Genomic DNA, 15,942 nt, shown 5'->3' with positions numbered 1-15,942 from the left:
TGTCACATTTGCCAACCTCTATTTCTCTCTACATACAACACATGTGGTTTTCACATGGAGTTGTTAGGTCTCTTTAACCTCTTAATTTAGAACAGATGCCTTAATGGTTTTTCTTTTTTTTTTCATTAAATGAGTTTTGACAACTCAGGCTGATTTCTTTTTTTTTTTTTTAAGATTTATTTATTTATTTATGACCGACATAGAGAGAGAGAGAGGGGCAGAGACACAGGAGGAGGGAGAAGCAGGCTTCATGCTGGGAGCCTGATGTGGGACTCGGTCCCGGGACTCCAGGATTGCACCCTGGGCCAAAGGCAGGCACTAAACCGCTGAGCCACCCAGGGATTCCCCTCAGGCTGATTTCTTATGAAAATGTCCTCTATTTGGATTTGTGTGATTGTTTTGCATACTTAAATTTAGGTTAAACAATTTTAGCAAAAATAGCCTAGAAGTGATGTGTGCTTATTTGCATATCATAAAGCACATGATGGAGAATATCCAATTATTGGTGATGCTAATTTTTGTCACTTGGTTAAAGAGATGGCTTCTGGATCATTTTCCTACAAAGGTACTATTTTTCCATTGTGAAACAGTCTTATCCTTTAAGGCCAAAGTGTCCTTTGATGCAGCTCTATATGTATTTGTTCTTAGTTTTTTTTAATTGAGTTAAAGACAAAATTTCCCACCATAACCATTTTTTAGTATACAGTTGAATAGTGTTAAATACATTCACATTTCTGTGCAGTCTCCTTTTGTGACTGGCTTGTTTCACTCAGCATAATGTCTTCAAGGTTCATCCAAATTGTAGCTCATGTTAGAGTTTCCTCCCTTTTTAAGGCTGAACCATATCCTATTTTATGTATAAACTACATTTTGCTTATCCATTCTTCCATCGATGGACTCTTGAATTCCTTCTACCTTTAAGCTATTGTGAGTAACGCTGCTATGACATGGGTATATAAATATTTCTTTGAGACCTGCTTTCATTTCTTTTGGAGATACACCTGGAAGTGGAATTACTGGATAATATGGCAAATCTATTTTTAATTTTTTAAAGAACCACCACCATGCTGTTTTCCACAGTGGTGGCACCATTTTACATTCCCACTAACAGCACACAAGGTTCCAGTTTCTCCACATTTTCACCAACACATTAGGTTCTTTTTTCTAATAGTAGCTATCCTGATAGGTATGAAGTATCTATTGTTTTAATTATAGTCTAGTTTTGAGTGTTTTCTAATTTCCATTATGATTCCATTTTTGGTCCATAAAATATTAAATATTTAGTTGATTATTTTTAATAATGTAAGCACCTTCAAACCTATCACTACAAAACAAAGGCTAGGACTATACAATGACCCAAGCAACCATTTGCTTCCACCTCCTGCCCTAAACCCTGCTCACCCCACTTTCATTCCCCCACCCGAGGCAACCAGCTTAAACTTCAAATATGCTTTTTTTGTCTTCTGTGTGGTTTTCTTGTATCTATGTTTTTTGTTGTTGTTTTTTAAAGATTTTATTTATATGAGAGAGAGCACAAGTGGGGGGAGGGGTAGAGAGAGAAGCACACTCCCTGCCGAGCCTGTGGGACTCGATCTCAGGACCCCAGGATCATGACCTGAGCCCAAGGCAAATGCTTAACCAACTGAGCCACCCCGGTGTCCCTACATGTGCTTTTTAAAAGTTTTTTTTAACCTTGTGAAAAGGATAATATGCTGAATATCCTATTTGGAGGCTGACATTTTATTTACTATCACATTACTTTGATTTTCCTAATTGCTGTATATTGCCATTGTTCATTTGATTTGACTGTCAATATTTCCTCGTGGGACTATATCACAATTTATCCATTCACTCTTCTGCTGGTGGCCCTTGGGCTCTTTTTTTTTTTCCCCCAATTGTAAACATTCTTGTAGATATGTCTGGGTATAAAATTTCTTCCTGGGACAGTTCTTAGGCATGGAATTCCTCAGTCAGAATTTTAGGTTATGCTGCCGAATGTTTTCCAAAGTGGCTACATTAGTTGACATTCACCAACAATGGATCCCTGAGGTGGATTTAATGATTTCTCCCTGTAGCCTCTCAGTTTTTGCTTAATGTATTTTGAGTTTATGTTATTTAGTACAACGTATTTAAAATTGCTACCTCCCTTTGTGAATCGAACCCTTCTTTATGGAGTGACACTTTCCATTCCTACAGATGCTTTTTATCTTAGTTTATCTGCTGGTGGTATAATTCCCTTAGATCTATTCTGCTTAGTATTTTTATTTTTGTCTGAGAGGTTATCTTCCATCCTGTTACTTTCAATCTGTTCATGTCCCCAGGCTTTACCTGTCTCTAGGACATGTATCTGGATCCTTAAAAACAGAATCACTCTTTTTGTTTTAACTGAAAGACTTAGCTCCTTTAACTTACTGTAATAATTGGTGTGTGGGGCCCATTTGTCATATTTGGATGACAGTTTGGATGGATATAAATTTCAGGATTCTAAATTCTTTTCCTTTAATACTTTGAAAATATTACTCCATTTTCTTCTTGCTTTCAATGTTGCTATTGAAAAATCTGATGTTGGTCTGATTCTCGTTGCTTTGTATGTCATATGCTCTTTCCTCTCCATATTATCTCTGATATTCTTAAAGTTCTAGATGGTGTATATAGATGTGAGGTTTTGTTTTTGTTTTTGTTTTTGTTTTTAAGGAAGGCAGACTGCCACATGCAGTGCCTCGTTTGGATGTGTCTAGAGTCTTGGAAGCTTGACTACTGCCCTATGTTCTCCTACAAATGGACCTCAAGGGCTTGTTTGGAGGTTCTAGCAGGGGAGCACAGCTACTATATATCCTTGACCGAAGAGGAAGCCTCCTCTATCAGAGAAGGTTGTCCTCTTCAACTAAGTGTAGGGACACATGTGGAGCAGTAGGGAGGAAGGGGACACACACCTAGCCAACCAGATCAGCTGAATCAACCCTGGCAATCAATGGGGTGATGGATGTCACAGCCAGATTGCCCTCACATCCTCCTTTTTCTTCTTTTGGCATTCTCTGGGCATTTTTTGATGCAAGGTGTTTTATTTTGTATTATTCCAGGAAATTGTCTCCATTATTTCTTCAAATATTTTTCCTTTCCATGTTTATATTTCTCTCTAGAATCCCTGTTACTCAGATTTTAGCTCCTTCTACCTTCCATATCTATTTGCTTTTATTTGTTTTTATTGTACAGTCATTTTTTAAAAGATTATTTATTTATATATTCATGAGAGACACACAGAGAGAGGCAGAGACACAGGCAGAGGGAGAAGCAGGTTCTCAGCCCAATGTGGGACTCGATCCTGGGTCTCCAGGATCACGCCCTGGGCTGAAGGTGGCGCTAAACCGCTGAGCCACCAGGGCTGCGCTGTACAGTCATTTTTTTTCTTCAATCCTTCCTCTTAGACTTTCTTAGTCTGGTCTTGGGATTTCTCTGTTTTATGCCTGAAATGTATCCCTTCTGTCGGACATCCCATCTGTTGTGTTCGTTACTTCCACTCAGGCTGGCTTTTCTAGCAGGCTAAAACTGCAGCTGACCATACTAAATGTCCTTCATAGAGGACTCTGGAAGCCAGTGGCTAACACTTCAGCAATAGCCCCGAGGCACAAGGCAGCGAGGGTATTTTCCCATCAACGCACAGTAATCATCATGGTTGGACGGCTGCTCCTGGGGGCGTTAGCTTTCAGCCTGCCCATGCATGGGTAGACCAGGCCATGGTGACAAAGCAAAGTCCTCAGACTGAGAGTTGCAGATGGCAGCCATGGAAATCTGGCCAGCATGCATAGATTTTGTGCCAAGGGGTATGTGCAGGGTTCTTAGCTACAGGAAGAAGACCATGAAGGCAAACCCCTGAGTACTGGCGGAATAAAATTTCCAAAGCAGAGACTAGTTCCAGGGGGTCTGAAGGAGACAAGGCTCAGTGGCAGCACTTGGTTCACAGCTTCCCCATCTTCCAGAGCTCCTTGCTGCAGAGGCCCTTCAGGCATGGTCTCTTGTCTGCTGGCCCCTTTACTAGAAGGTTTTAGTAAAATTCTTAAATGTAGAGTCTGCTGCCTTCAATATACAAAGAAGCTAAACTGGTATAGGACTTGTTACTTTGCCAGCAATTTATCCTTAATAGTTGCCCAGATGTCCCCCAGGGTAGTTACCAGGCTTGCATGACCCTAGATTTTGCCTTCACTCAAAGCCCAACCATCTCTTCCTTCCCGTATCTGAGGAGCATGCAAGCCTAGCTGGGCAGTTTGCTTAGCAGGAACCAGGGTCCGTATGATCAAGGTAGTGGAAAGGCAGGACAGCAGCCGTAGCTCACACTGTGCTCCAGTATGACGCATGGATGACACACTGCAAGAGACGCCACCATCCCAACCGAAGGCATTAAGGCACTTTGCATACCTTGCCTGGTTACCCAGAGGAACAAAGCACTGGTGATGTCCTAGGCTGTCTCTTGAGTGCCAATAGTGGCGACAGTTTTTTCCAGTTGTTATGATAGAGTCTGCTGCTGCTAAAATGTGGCTGGTATGTAAACCTTGGTCACTCAGAGTGAGGTGCCAAGCACCAGAAACCTTTGTTCCTAACCAGTACCAGTTGTTAAACAGGGAGATGGTCCCAGGTGTCACTCTGTTCTCATTCATTCTGGAATGCGAACAGCACTCCCTTTTCCTCCTCCTGATTTGAGCCATGGTTGCAATCCTGGGACCTGGGCCCAGGGCCCACAGGAGGCTGCTGGCTCCACATTCTGTCAGGATTTCTAGAAGCAACCAGCAGAGGACACCATTGGCACGTCCAACTGGTGAGGCAGCACCTGCCCCAGCTCTGTAGCACCCAAACCGTCCCTTCAGACTGACTGTATAATCCCAGAAGGGCAGCAGCACCCCATGGGAACTCACTTCCGTAGGCACTAGCAGTCCCCTCCCCTCTGAAAGATACAAAATGGAGAGAGGTGGGAGCTGCCCTTATCTTTCAGTTTTCAAGTCCCCAATCAGGGTGCTGGGGATTCAGCAGTACCTGTCCCCCTAGAAACCCAGTTTCAGAAAATGGTATGGTCAGGCGGCCATACAGGACCGGATGGAACAAGGCGGAGGGGACGAGACCTCAGAACTCTAAAGGGATGTCTTCCCCAGAGACCTCAGCCCGCTCTTTCAAGTGTTCCCGTCTAGATATTGCTGAAGCTTTCAGACTCTTACTTCCCTTGCCCCCCCTCCCTTGGCTTGTCTCCAAAGCCTCTGAGTGCTTTCCTCTTCCATAATTTAGCATTTTGGTAATCAAGGTCTGCCTTACCAAACCATCTGTGGCCATACATATGAGAGGGGCTTTTGCAGGGAGGGCCTCTGCTTTCTTGGTTCTTTCTGTCCAAACACTTTTGGGAAACCCCACCCCAACCCTCCTCATTCCCTAAGGCAGAGCATGTAGTGGCACAGTGAACAATTTTACTTCTCTTAGTGTCTCCCAGAACAGAAGGACAGAGACAGGAAAGTCCAGGGGTCTGAGGAAGGGTGGGTAAGGTGGTGCACCCACACTGGGCAGGGGTATATGAAGTTTGGAAGGTACAGGGCTTGTAATGCCAGGCTAAGGGATTTTGATGAGAACCTCTCTCTCTTTCTTTTAAAAGATTAATTTTAGGGACACCTGGGTGGGTCAGCAGTTACGCGTCTGCCTTTGGCTCAGGGCATGATCCCGGAGTCCCAGGATCGAGTCCCACATCAGTCTCCCTGCATGGAGCCTGCTTCTCCCTCTGCCTGTGTCTCTGCCTCTCTTTCTGTCTCTCATGAATAAATAAATAAAATATTTTAAAATAATAATAATAAAAGATTCATTTTATTTATTTTAGGGAGGGAGAGCACAAGCAGAAGGGGCAGAAGGAGAGGGAAAGAGAATCTCAAGAAGACTACATATTCAATGTGGAGCCCCCACGCGGGGCTCAATCCCAGGACCCTGAGATCATGACCTGAGGTGAAGTGAGACACTTAACCAACTGAGCCACCCAGGCCCCCCCAATGTGCAGAATCTCTTGAGATGGCAGGATCTGATCCATCAGGTCTGGAAAAGGGAGACAGGTGTGGCAGAAAGGGCTGTGGCCCAGCCTAGCCTTAGTGCAGTCCCTAAGCAGGGCTGACTCTGTCTTCCCAAGGTGTTGGAGCTTCAGAGAAATGGCCATGGAAACTTGGACTCACCCCAGCCCGGTGAGCAAGGACGGCCATCCTATCCTATACCAAGGCGAGGGCATGCAGACCAAAAGAATATAGGAGTTTATCACCAACAGAAGGAATTTCCAGAAGGTGAACTTCAGAAAGAAGGAAAATGACTCTAGAGAAGAGACCTGAGAGGCAAGAAGGAATAGTGGTGATGTCGAATTTGGGTAAGGGGTGGCGGGGGGAGGCGGCTCTTAAAAAGTCAAAGTACTGGAGAACACAACCCCTTAAGAACAGGGGTAGTAATAATGTGTTATAAAGGCTTTAGGGCACCTCGTGTCTCAGTGGTTGAGCATCTGCCTTTGGCTCAAGTTGTGATCTTGGGGTCCTGGGATCGAGTCCCACATCGGGCTCCCCACAGGGAGCCTGCTTCTCCCTCTGCCTGTGTCTCTGCCTCTCTCTGTGTGTCTCTCATGAATAAATAAGTAAAATCTTAAAAAAAAAAAAAGAAGGATTTCATACCTGTAGGGCAAGTTTGAAAAATTCACCATATAGTGCTAGAACCCCACTGGAAATCTCTGAAGCAACTGTAGCAGGAAGACAGCAGGTTACAAGCCTGGAAAATGACAGACCCTTAAAGATAGAAAGAAGAAGTGAGCTTCTTACTAGTTCCTTACACTTCAAGTGAACAGAAGAGTTTATGGACTTTCCTCCATTCTCACGCTGGATATTTGGTGAGTTACGTAATTATTCAAAACAATGCTTGACGTATCTTAACATGAACTTAGTATTTATTTCATAAGAGAAAAAGACAAACTCCCTGAAATGTAAGAACCAGCTTATAGAATAATACAATGAGCAATAGGAACTTGTTTTAGCTTAACATTTTTTTAATGAAGCAATTTACAATCTTATAAAAGGAGCCAATGTTTCTGATACTTTTTGCTCCTTCATAATAAGGGGACTTACATTTTTTTGCCTTCACCATCTTTAATCATCTTTCCAAACTCTTATTTGGTAATTATTCAGGAACTCCAATTGTGTCAAGGTCAATCTTGGTATTTTATATTATCCTAGGGAGTTATTCATTCCCTCTGAATTATCCAGCTGGTTGTTGTACTTTTTCTCAGCACATTCTCTAGTGATTATTTTTATTTCTCCTGGATCTGTGATAATGAACCTGCACCAGTCCTCTTTCTCAAGCCTATGTATCTTTAAAGTTCTGTTTTGTTTTTTACTGTGAGTGTTTTATTTAAGCATTTTTGTTTACAAAAATATGGAACAACTCACCAATGTGCTGTGTCATCCTTGTGCAGGAGCCATGCTAAATCTTCTCTATTGTTCCAGTTTTAGCACATGTCCTGCTGAAGCGAACACTTTAAGTTTCTTTTTTCTTTTTCTTTTTAAGATTTATTTGTTTTTTTTAGAGGGGGAAGGGGCTGAGGGAGAGGAAGAGAGAGAGAATCTTAAGCAGACTCTGCGCCAAGCATGGAGCCTAATGAGAGGCTTGATCTCACCACCCTGAGATCACAGCCCAAGCTGATTTTAGTATATGTGCTGCCGAAGCGAGCACCACAGCCCAAGCTGAAATCAAGAGTCAGACGCTCAGCCAACTGCGCCACCCAGGCACCTGCACTTTAAGTTTCTTATTGAAGGGACGCCTGGGTAGCTCAGCAGTTGAACTTCTGTCTTTGGCTCAGGGCGCAGTCCTGGTCCTGGGATTGAGTCCTGCATCGGACTCCCTGCATGGAGCCTGTTTCTCCCTCTGTCTGTGTCTGCCTCTCTGTGTGTGTCTCTCATGAATATATAAGAAATAAAATAAAATAAAAATTCTTATTGAAGAATAGGCATACAATAAAGTACACAAACAATAAGTATACAGCTCAATATATTTTCACAAAGTGAGCAAACACTCCTGTATCCAGCATCCAGATGAAGAAATAAAACACGTCCACCCCGGCTTCCTACTTGCTCCTCGTTGCTCCATTTCAATCTCTATCCCCAAAAACAATATACTTACTTCTAACAGTGTAAATTACCTTTGTCTGTCTTTATAGTCATAGAATCAATGTGTACGATTTTATATGTGGCTTATAGTGTACTGTGTCTATGAGTCACCCATGGCTTTAATTCTATTATATGAATATCCACCATTTATCCATTCTACTTTTTTTTTTAAGATTTTATTTATTTATTCATGAGAGACATAGAGAGAAACAGAGAGGCAGAGACACAGGCAGAGGGAGAAGCAGGCTCCATGGAAGGAGCCTGACATGGGACTTGATCCAAGGTCTCCAGGATCACGCCCTGGGCTGAAGGCGGCGCTAAACCGCTGAGCCACCCGGGCTGCCCCCATTCTACTGTTAATGGACATTTGGGTTGTTTCCAGTTTGGGATGGTAATAAATAGAGCTGTTCTGAACATTCTCTTGTTCATGCTTTTGGCTGAACATACATTTTTCTGTTGCTAAGCCAACATATTTTTGCTCTCTTCTTTTTAAAGTTTTATAATAGGAATTTTCAAATATCCTCAAAAGTAGATGAAATGGAATAGCAAACCCATGAAACCCATAACCCAGCTTCGATAAACATCATCTTGGGAGCCCAAACTCATACGTCCCCATGTTTTTCTTTTCTTTCTTTATTTTTCAATGTCGGAGGAACTTAAAGCAAATTCCAGGTCTCATTCCATCCTCCTGGTTGTACACATTGTAAAGTACATATCATATCATAATATATGTACACATATATGTTTCTCTAGCAGAGGATTATTTTCTTAACATAACCATCATGCCCGTATCATACTCAATCACATTTCCTGATTTTATAGTCTGTGTTCAGATTGCTCTGATAATCTTAAAAATGTTTCTCTATCCTGTTTGTGTGAGGGTCCAATCAGGGTCTGTCTGCATTATTCATTCCTGTGGATGTCTCTATGTCTCTTTCACCTATCACAGTCCCCTCTCACCATTTCTCATGATTTTTATTTTTGGTGAAATGAGTTCACTTGCTTGCGGACTGCCCACGCATGATTTGGCTGATTGCATCCTCGTGGTGATGTCTAATGTGCTCTGCTGCCCGTTTTTCATGTAGACTGGTAGGTACATTTAGAAGCTATTATTTTGGAAAGAACACTTCACAGGCGATGCTTGTGCATCACATCAGGAGGCGTGTTCTGCTTTTTGTTTTGTTTTTGCTTTTAAATTAATATATCTTTATTTTTAAATTTTATTTAAATTCAATGAATTAACAAATAATGTCTTATTGGTTTCAGAGGTCGAGGTCAGTGACTCATCAGTCTTACATAACACCCAGTGCTCATCATATCACGTGTCCTCCCTCATGCCCATCTCCCAGTTACCCCATCCCCCAGAGTGTTCTGATTTTAATGATGTGACAATTGACTCATGGGTTCAGGAGTTGTTGGCAAAATGCACCAGTTATAAAGTCCCCTATCAACCTTCATGTGATGGTTTTAGCAGCTGTTGATCATGCTCACCTACATCCTTCATTAACTAGGCATTATGAAATGGTGATTTTTCTAATTAGATCATTAGTTCCGCAGTCTTAGCTGAAATTTTTCTAAAAGGAAAAGCTTTTCATTATCAGCTATTTGGTTACCCTGAAATATAATCAAGTACAAGACAGGCAAGAAGTCTTGATTTTTTTTTTTCTTTTTTCTTTTTTTTTTTTTTTAGCACCAATTTCAACATAAATATTTGGTGCCTATACTAGCCAGAGCCCAGTCAGGAGACAGAAACTAACTATACCAACTACTTCAATGGTGAAAATATCTTCTAAAGAAATGTTAAACGAGGTCTTTAGGAATTAAAAAGGCAGAACAGTGAACAGGGAGGTATCACAGAACAACTAGAGGGAGAGGGAACTCCCCTAGAGCTGGGGGAGAAAAGGGAAGAGTTGGGGATGATTAGACTTCAGAAGCCGGCAGGCGGGAGGGGCCCCACAGAGCTGGGGGACCAACAGCCCCGAGCACTGCTCAGCTGAGCCGCAAACCCCTAGCGCTTCTCATCCTTGTCCTAGTTGTAGAGGAGACCTGGCGGCAAGGGGGGGTGTGTGGGGGGGTGGGGACGGACATGATACCTTGACACCTTCATTACCAGCATTGTGCCCAAGCAACCTCCCAAAGTGACTGAATTTTATTTATTTATTTTTTTTAAAGTGACTGAATTTTAAAAGTCATTATGAACTCATGATTTTTTAAAAATGTATCTGAGTGTGTTTGAACCCATGCAGTCATTAATACTTTTGATGCTTAAATTGTCCCATCTCTGGCTAGTGGCGGTCCCTTACAGGTGGCTCCTGTGTCAATTTGACAAGACCCCAATAGTATTTCATAGCTTCCTTGCTGTCTAGCGTGATGAGATATGTCAGACTTTTCTTGCATATTTTCTGCCCCAGACCCAGAGTCAGCCTTTCTCCAAAGAGCCCTGGTTCCTTTTAGTGGTGGGTGTCATTTGAAGAGTGTTGCTCACTGAGTTGTCTTTGCTTGGAGGTCTCTGCAGTGGACAGAGATAAGAAGAATGTATTTCTTTTGAAACAAAAAATAAATTACGGGGGTGCCTGGCTGGGACGTCTAAAAAGTATGCCACTCTTCATCTCAGGGTCATGAGTTCAAGCCCCATATTCAGTGTAGAGCCTACTTAAGCAGGTAAAAAACACAAATTATGACTTCATACTGATATTTATAATTCAAAAGTAAGATTACAAAATTGTATATAACTTTAAAACTTATATCTGTTATGCAAAAAAATGTGGCTCCTAATAATATTAACATTATTATTTATTAGCTATGTAAACATGTGTTAAAATAGCTACACCACTATCAGTACTAACAATAAACACATTATTTAATAAACTATTAAACACATTTAAGATTTCTTAAATTTAATTAATTTCTTTTTTTTAATTTATTTATGATAGTCACATCACAGAGAGAGAGAGAGAGGCAGAGACACAGGCAGAGGGAGAAGCAGGCTCCATGCACCGGGAGCCCGACGTGGGATTCGATCCTGGGTCTCCAGGATCGTGCCCTGGGCCAAAGGCAGGCGCTAAACTGCTGCGCCACCCAGGGTTCCCAAATTTAATTAATTTCTTAATGGTTCTTTTTTCCTCAGTAGATATCCCAGTAAGGGTGCAAGGTCAAAATGATGTATTTTATTTATTTATTTATTTATTTATTTATTTATTTATTTATTTATTTTTAAAATGATGTATTTTTAAATCATTCAAGGGGCTCCTAGCTAGCTCAGTTGGTGGAGTACGCAACTCTTGATCTTGGGGTCGTAGGTTCAAGTCCCACACTGAGGGTAGAGATTACTTTAAAAAATAAAATCTTAAAATTTTTTTTTTTAAGATTTACTTATTTGAGGAATACCTGTGTGGCTCAGTGGTTGAGCGTCTCCCTTTGGCTCAGGCTGTGATCCCAGGGTTCTGGGATCAAGTCCCACATCAGGCTCTCCCGAAAGGAGCCTGTTTCTCCCTCTGCCTATTTCTCTGCCTCTGTGTCTCTCATGAATAAATAAATAAAGGCTCTTTTTTGTAAAAAAAAAAAAAAAAAAAAAAGATTTATTTATTTGAGAGGGAAAGAGAAGGAAGAGGCAGAGAGAGAGAATCCGGAAGTAGACTGCCCACTGAGTGTGGAGCCCCACACGGGGCTCCATCCTAGGACCCTGAGATCATGACCTATGCCAAAATCAAGAGTCAGCCACTTAACATATTGAGCCACCCAAGCACTCCCTCCAAAATAAAACCTAAAAAAAAAAAAAAAAAAAAAAAAAGAAAGCGTCTCCCTCAGGATCAGCTGTGAAAATCTCATTGCTTTAAAAACAAAATCATTCAAAATAATTCTGTTATGCTGTGTTGTTTATGCAATCACTTGATATAAATTGGGTTCATTTGTTTATTACACTTTTAGGGACTGCTTTATTAACTTACTTTAAAAAAATAATGTGGGGCAGCCTGGGTGGCTCAGCAGTTTAGCACCACCTTCAGCCCAGGGTGTGATCCTGGAGACCCCGGATGGAGTCCCACATCAGGCTCCCTGCATGGAGCCCGCTTCTCCCTCTGCCTGTGTCTCTGCCTCTCTCTGTGTGTCTCTCATGAATAAATAAATAAAATATTTTTAAAAAATAATGTAAAGCGGTGCCTGTGTGGCTCAGTGAGTAAAGCGACTGCCTTTGGCTCAGGTCATGATCCCAGGGTCCTGGGATGGAGTTATGCATAGCATGGAGCTCCCTGCTCAGCCGGGAGTGTGCTTCTCCCTCTAGCCCTCCTCCCTGCTTATGCTCTCTCTCTCTTTCTCACACTCTCTCAAATAAAATCTTTAAAAGATAAGTAAATAGAAATAATGTAAAATATTTACCTGGTTTCAAAGTTAAAATTAGAAAACAAGACACATCAGAGAAGAGCAGACTTCTTCCATGTCTCCACTTATTTTTTCTTCCATTGTTTCTTTTAGATGAGATTATTTGAATATATTAATACTCCCTCCCTTTGCTCACTCAAAAGTTCAGAGGTCTGTGTAGCTTTAGCAGTCTCGATTCTTCAAGCTTTTGCTCTTAGAATTTTACAAGGAACATATACCCCTTTGTACAAAAAAACAACTGGACTCTAAAAATAACTTTTAAAACGATGTCTTCTGAGACTGAAAGGCTTTAGGTGGAGCCAGGCCAGAGAAGCCTCTGCTGGGTGGGGAGTGGGTGCTGCAGCCCAAGCAGAGTGAGGAAAGCATCCCTGCCTATCAGTGGGGGTGAGGTCTGAGCAGCCTGGGGGCCTGGAGGGCTGGGGGTGGTAGCCAGTGGGGGCAAGGGGAGCCTGAAGGCAGTGAGGGGCGTTGTGGGGGTGGAGGGAGGAAGACATCTGCGCTGGGGGCAGAGGTGGCATCAGTGGCCCAGCCAAGGAGCACTGGAAAATGGGTGAAGTGGGAAGAAGTGGATGATGGCCTGGAGACTAGATACATACTGGAAACTGATCCAAGAAGTCATTATCTTGAAGAGAAAGGGAGGCAGGCTCCCCATTATCAGAGAAGCGCATTAGATGTGAAAAGAAGCAGCACAGAATGAGCCCTGTTGGTGTTGGACGGAATTGGAGCAATCACCGTTTTCAATACCCGCAGGTACAGAGACATGAATACAGATGGAAGGGTGATCTGTTGGTTTCTTAGCTCCATCACTGAGAGGGCTTGAGAGGGGGGACACCTCCTAGCAGTGAGCACACACAACACCCAGACCTTGGGTTTTAATACTGCCTTCACCGAAAGGAATCGGGTGCTCTGGGGAAATGGCCCATTCCAGGTGGAGGGCAGAGTGAGTGCAGCCAAACCTTGGAGCATTAAAGGATGGACACATCAGGGGCGCCTGGGGGGCTCAGTCGGTAAGCATCTGCCTTTGGCTCAGGTCATGATCCCAGGGTCCTGGGATGGAGCCCCACTTCAGGCTCCCTGCTCTGCGGGGAGTCTGCGTCTCCCTTTTCCTCTGCTGCTCCCCCTGCTTGTGTATTCTGTTAAATAAATAAAATGTTAAAAAAAAAATGATGAATGCGTCAAAAAGCTTCCAGGGGCTCCCACTGGCAAAACTTGGGAAATCTGAAGTGGGAGCTTCTCTCTCCGTCTGGGAGCTGAGGAGCAGGGGCTCGGTGGGCTTAGGAAACACACCAGGAGACCGACCCGTCACCAAGGACAGAAAGGACAGAAGGAGAATTTGAATGCTCCTGCCGCCACACACCCCCTCCTCTGGTAAACAGTCCCTTCTGGGTCCTTGACATTGAAACCCCAGAGGCTTGAGAGTACAGAGCCAGCCTCCTTCAGCAGCCCGAGCCAAGCCCCACCGGAGGACGCCAGTGGGGACAGGTGGGGTGCGGGCTCCAGGGGACAGTTGTGGGTTCAGCACCTCGGGGGCAGACAGGTAAGAATTCAGCCCACCTGCTCCAGTCTGGGCACAGTCCAGGGGGGCACCTCTTTCCTATTGCATGGGATACCCTGCCTGAGCCCCCAGGGTAGGAAGTGAAGCCCCAGGGTGAAGGCTTCCAAGTTCAGCCAGCACCCTTTGGAGGGGGCAGGGAGAAAAGTAGGGACTCTGCTGGATCCGGAAGGGGGCAGAGGTTCTGGTCCTGTGGGCTTGACAGACCTTCCCCCACAACAGGAAACACAGAACAGGCCATTAACTGCTGGGTACGGTCCCTGGGACTTGACGGGGTTGGGGGGTACCCGGGAAGAGGGTGGGCACAACCCAGAGCCAGAACCAGGTACTGCTGGAACCAGGAGGGGAGCGGTCCGCCCCGCTCACTGCCCAGCTCCCGCCCGCTTCTGACAGTTGGCCTCTGTGCTGGGGAGCCCACCACGCTCCCAGAAGGGCCTCCCTGGGAGCTGAGCTGGGCAGGGGGTGGAGAAGGGGTCCCAGGTGGCCCCTGGGTCTTTGAGTGAGGGTGTTGGTGGGTGCTGGTGGCAGAGAAGGAAGATGCTGGCAACAGGCTAAATGGGCTTCTGTAAGTTACGGCTGTGCTCTCCGGAGCCTTCTGAGGGGCCAGGCCCCATGTGCAAGCCAGGCCTCCAGTCCTGTTCACACCGGGTGTTGTCCACCCGGCAGGCGGTCTGGCCCTGCTCATCCCCCGCCTGCCACCAGCTCAGTCCCTAGGTATTGAAGTAACAGAAAGATGAACGTCCTCAACCACGCTTGACACCAGCTCTGGAAGCCTGAGACCATGTCCCCTGTTTTGCAAGTAATACTGAGACTGGGGACCCAGTGGTAAGTCGCCCAAGGTCAGACAGCAGGTCAATGGAAAAGCCACCCTGCTGGCTCCGGCCCCTAGGCCCAGGCTGGGAGCTCCCCACCCTCAAGGCAGCCTCGCAGTGGCAGTACTAGCCCCGTGGGGGCCCATCTGGGCAGGTGAGGGTGCTGGGGCCCCTCCACGGACCAGCAGACCTGGGATGCGCCCTTTCTCTGGCTCTGCCTCTGCCTCCCCTACGGGATCAGGCCTCAATGGATTTGGTGGCCCTGGGCTCCCCTATCTCATGGGGGCCAAGTGGACTCCTTGCTGCCTCCCAGCCCCAGCCAGATGCGTAGGCACAGCCTGGGAGGGGGCGAGCATCAGGGGAGGGAAGAGCAAGCACCTGGCCTGGAGGTGGCAGCCGGTGTGGGAAGAGGAAGCAGGCAGACAGCACCGCCCAGGGGGCTTCCTGGAGGTGGCCCCAAAGTGTCCCCGGAAGCCTCTCCTAGTCCCTAGTGCACCATTTACTGTCTACTCAGTTATGAGGGTCAGAGTCAGGAGGCAGCTTGGGCCAGAATGGATGTTTGACCCTGGTCCACTGTTGCTCCAGACAAGGCCTTGGCCGTTTTCCGGCTCTGATGGTGGTGACAAAGTTCTAGATGACCGCTGCCGGCAGAGGGGCCGCATGAGCTCTGATTTGAGCACAGCCAGTTGGGGGGCGGGGGGCCCTGTGCCGGGCTCAGGCCTTGTGTGCTTACCACTAGATGGGTGTCGTGAGCTCCTGGAGGAACGCTGTGTCCAGGTGCTGCAAGCCTGCAAGCAGCCTCCCTGAGGGACCGGAGTGGCAGCCAAGGTGAAAATGACGTCAGAGGGAGACCCCACACGAAGGGTCGGCATGCTCAAGGAAGTGCCATGTGACGGCTTGCTAGGTTTGTCACGCCACTGTCACCATGAGCATTCCCTTAGAGCCAGCGGCTGTGTTGTCCTTGCTCAGGTGCTTTCCAAGATCACTTAAACCAGCTTTTTCTTCTACTTTCATTAAAACAAAAATAATCTGTGAACTGCCTGGA

At 45.1% G+C, this 15,942-nt stretch overlaps 1 non-coding gene across 1 annotated transcript; it reads right to left on the bottom strand.

The window, feature by feature from the left end:
* Positions 1-7,419: 7,419 nt before the first annotated feature.
* Positions 7,420-7,524, bottom strand: LOC144293543 (U6 spliceosomal RNA). Its single transcript, XR_013360752.1, has one exon. It is a non-coding gene; the product is annotated as a U6 spliceosomal RNA (small nuclear RNA).
* Positions 7,525-15,942: the final 8,418 nt, after the last annotated feature.

The sequence above is a fragment of the Canis aureus genome, chromosome 21 (assembly GCF_053574225.1).
Source record: "Canis aureus isolate CA01 chromosome 21, VMU_Caureus_v.1.0, whole genome shotgun sequence".
Taxonomy (NCBI): domain Eukaryota; kingdom Metazoa; phylum Chordata; class Mammalia; order Carnivora; family Canidae; genus Canis; species Canis aureus.
The sequence above is the reverse complement of the archived record's forward strand: the minus strand, read 5'-3'. Positions and strand labels throughout refer to the sequence as shown.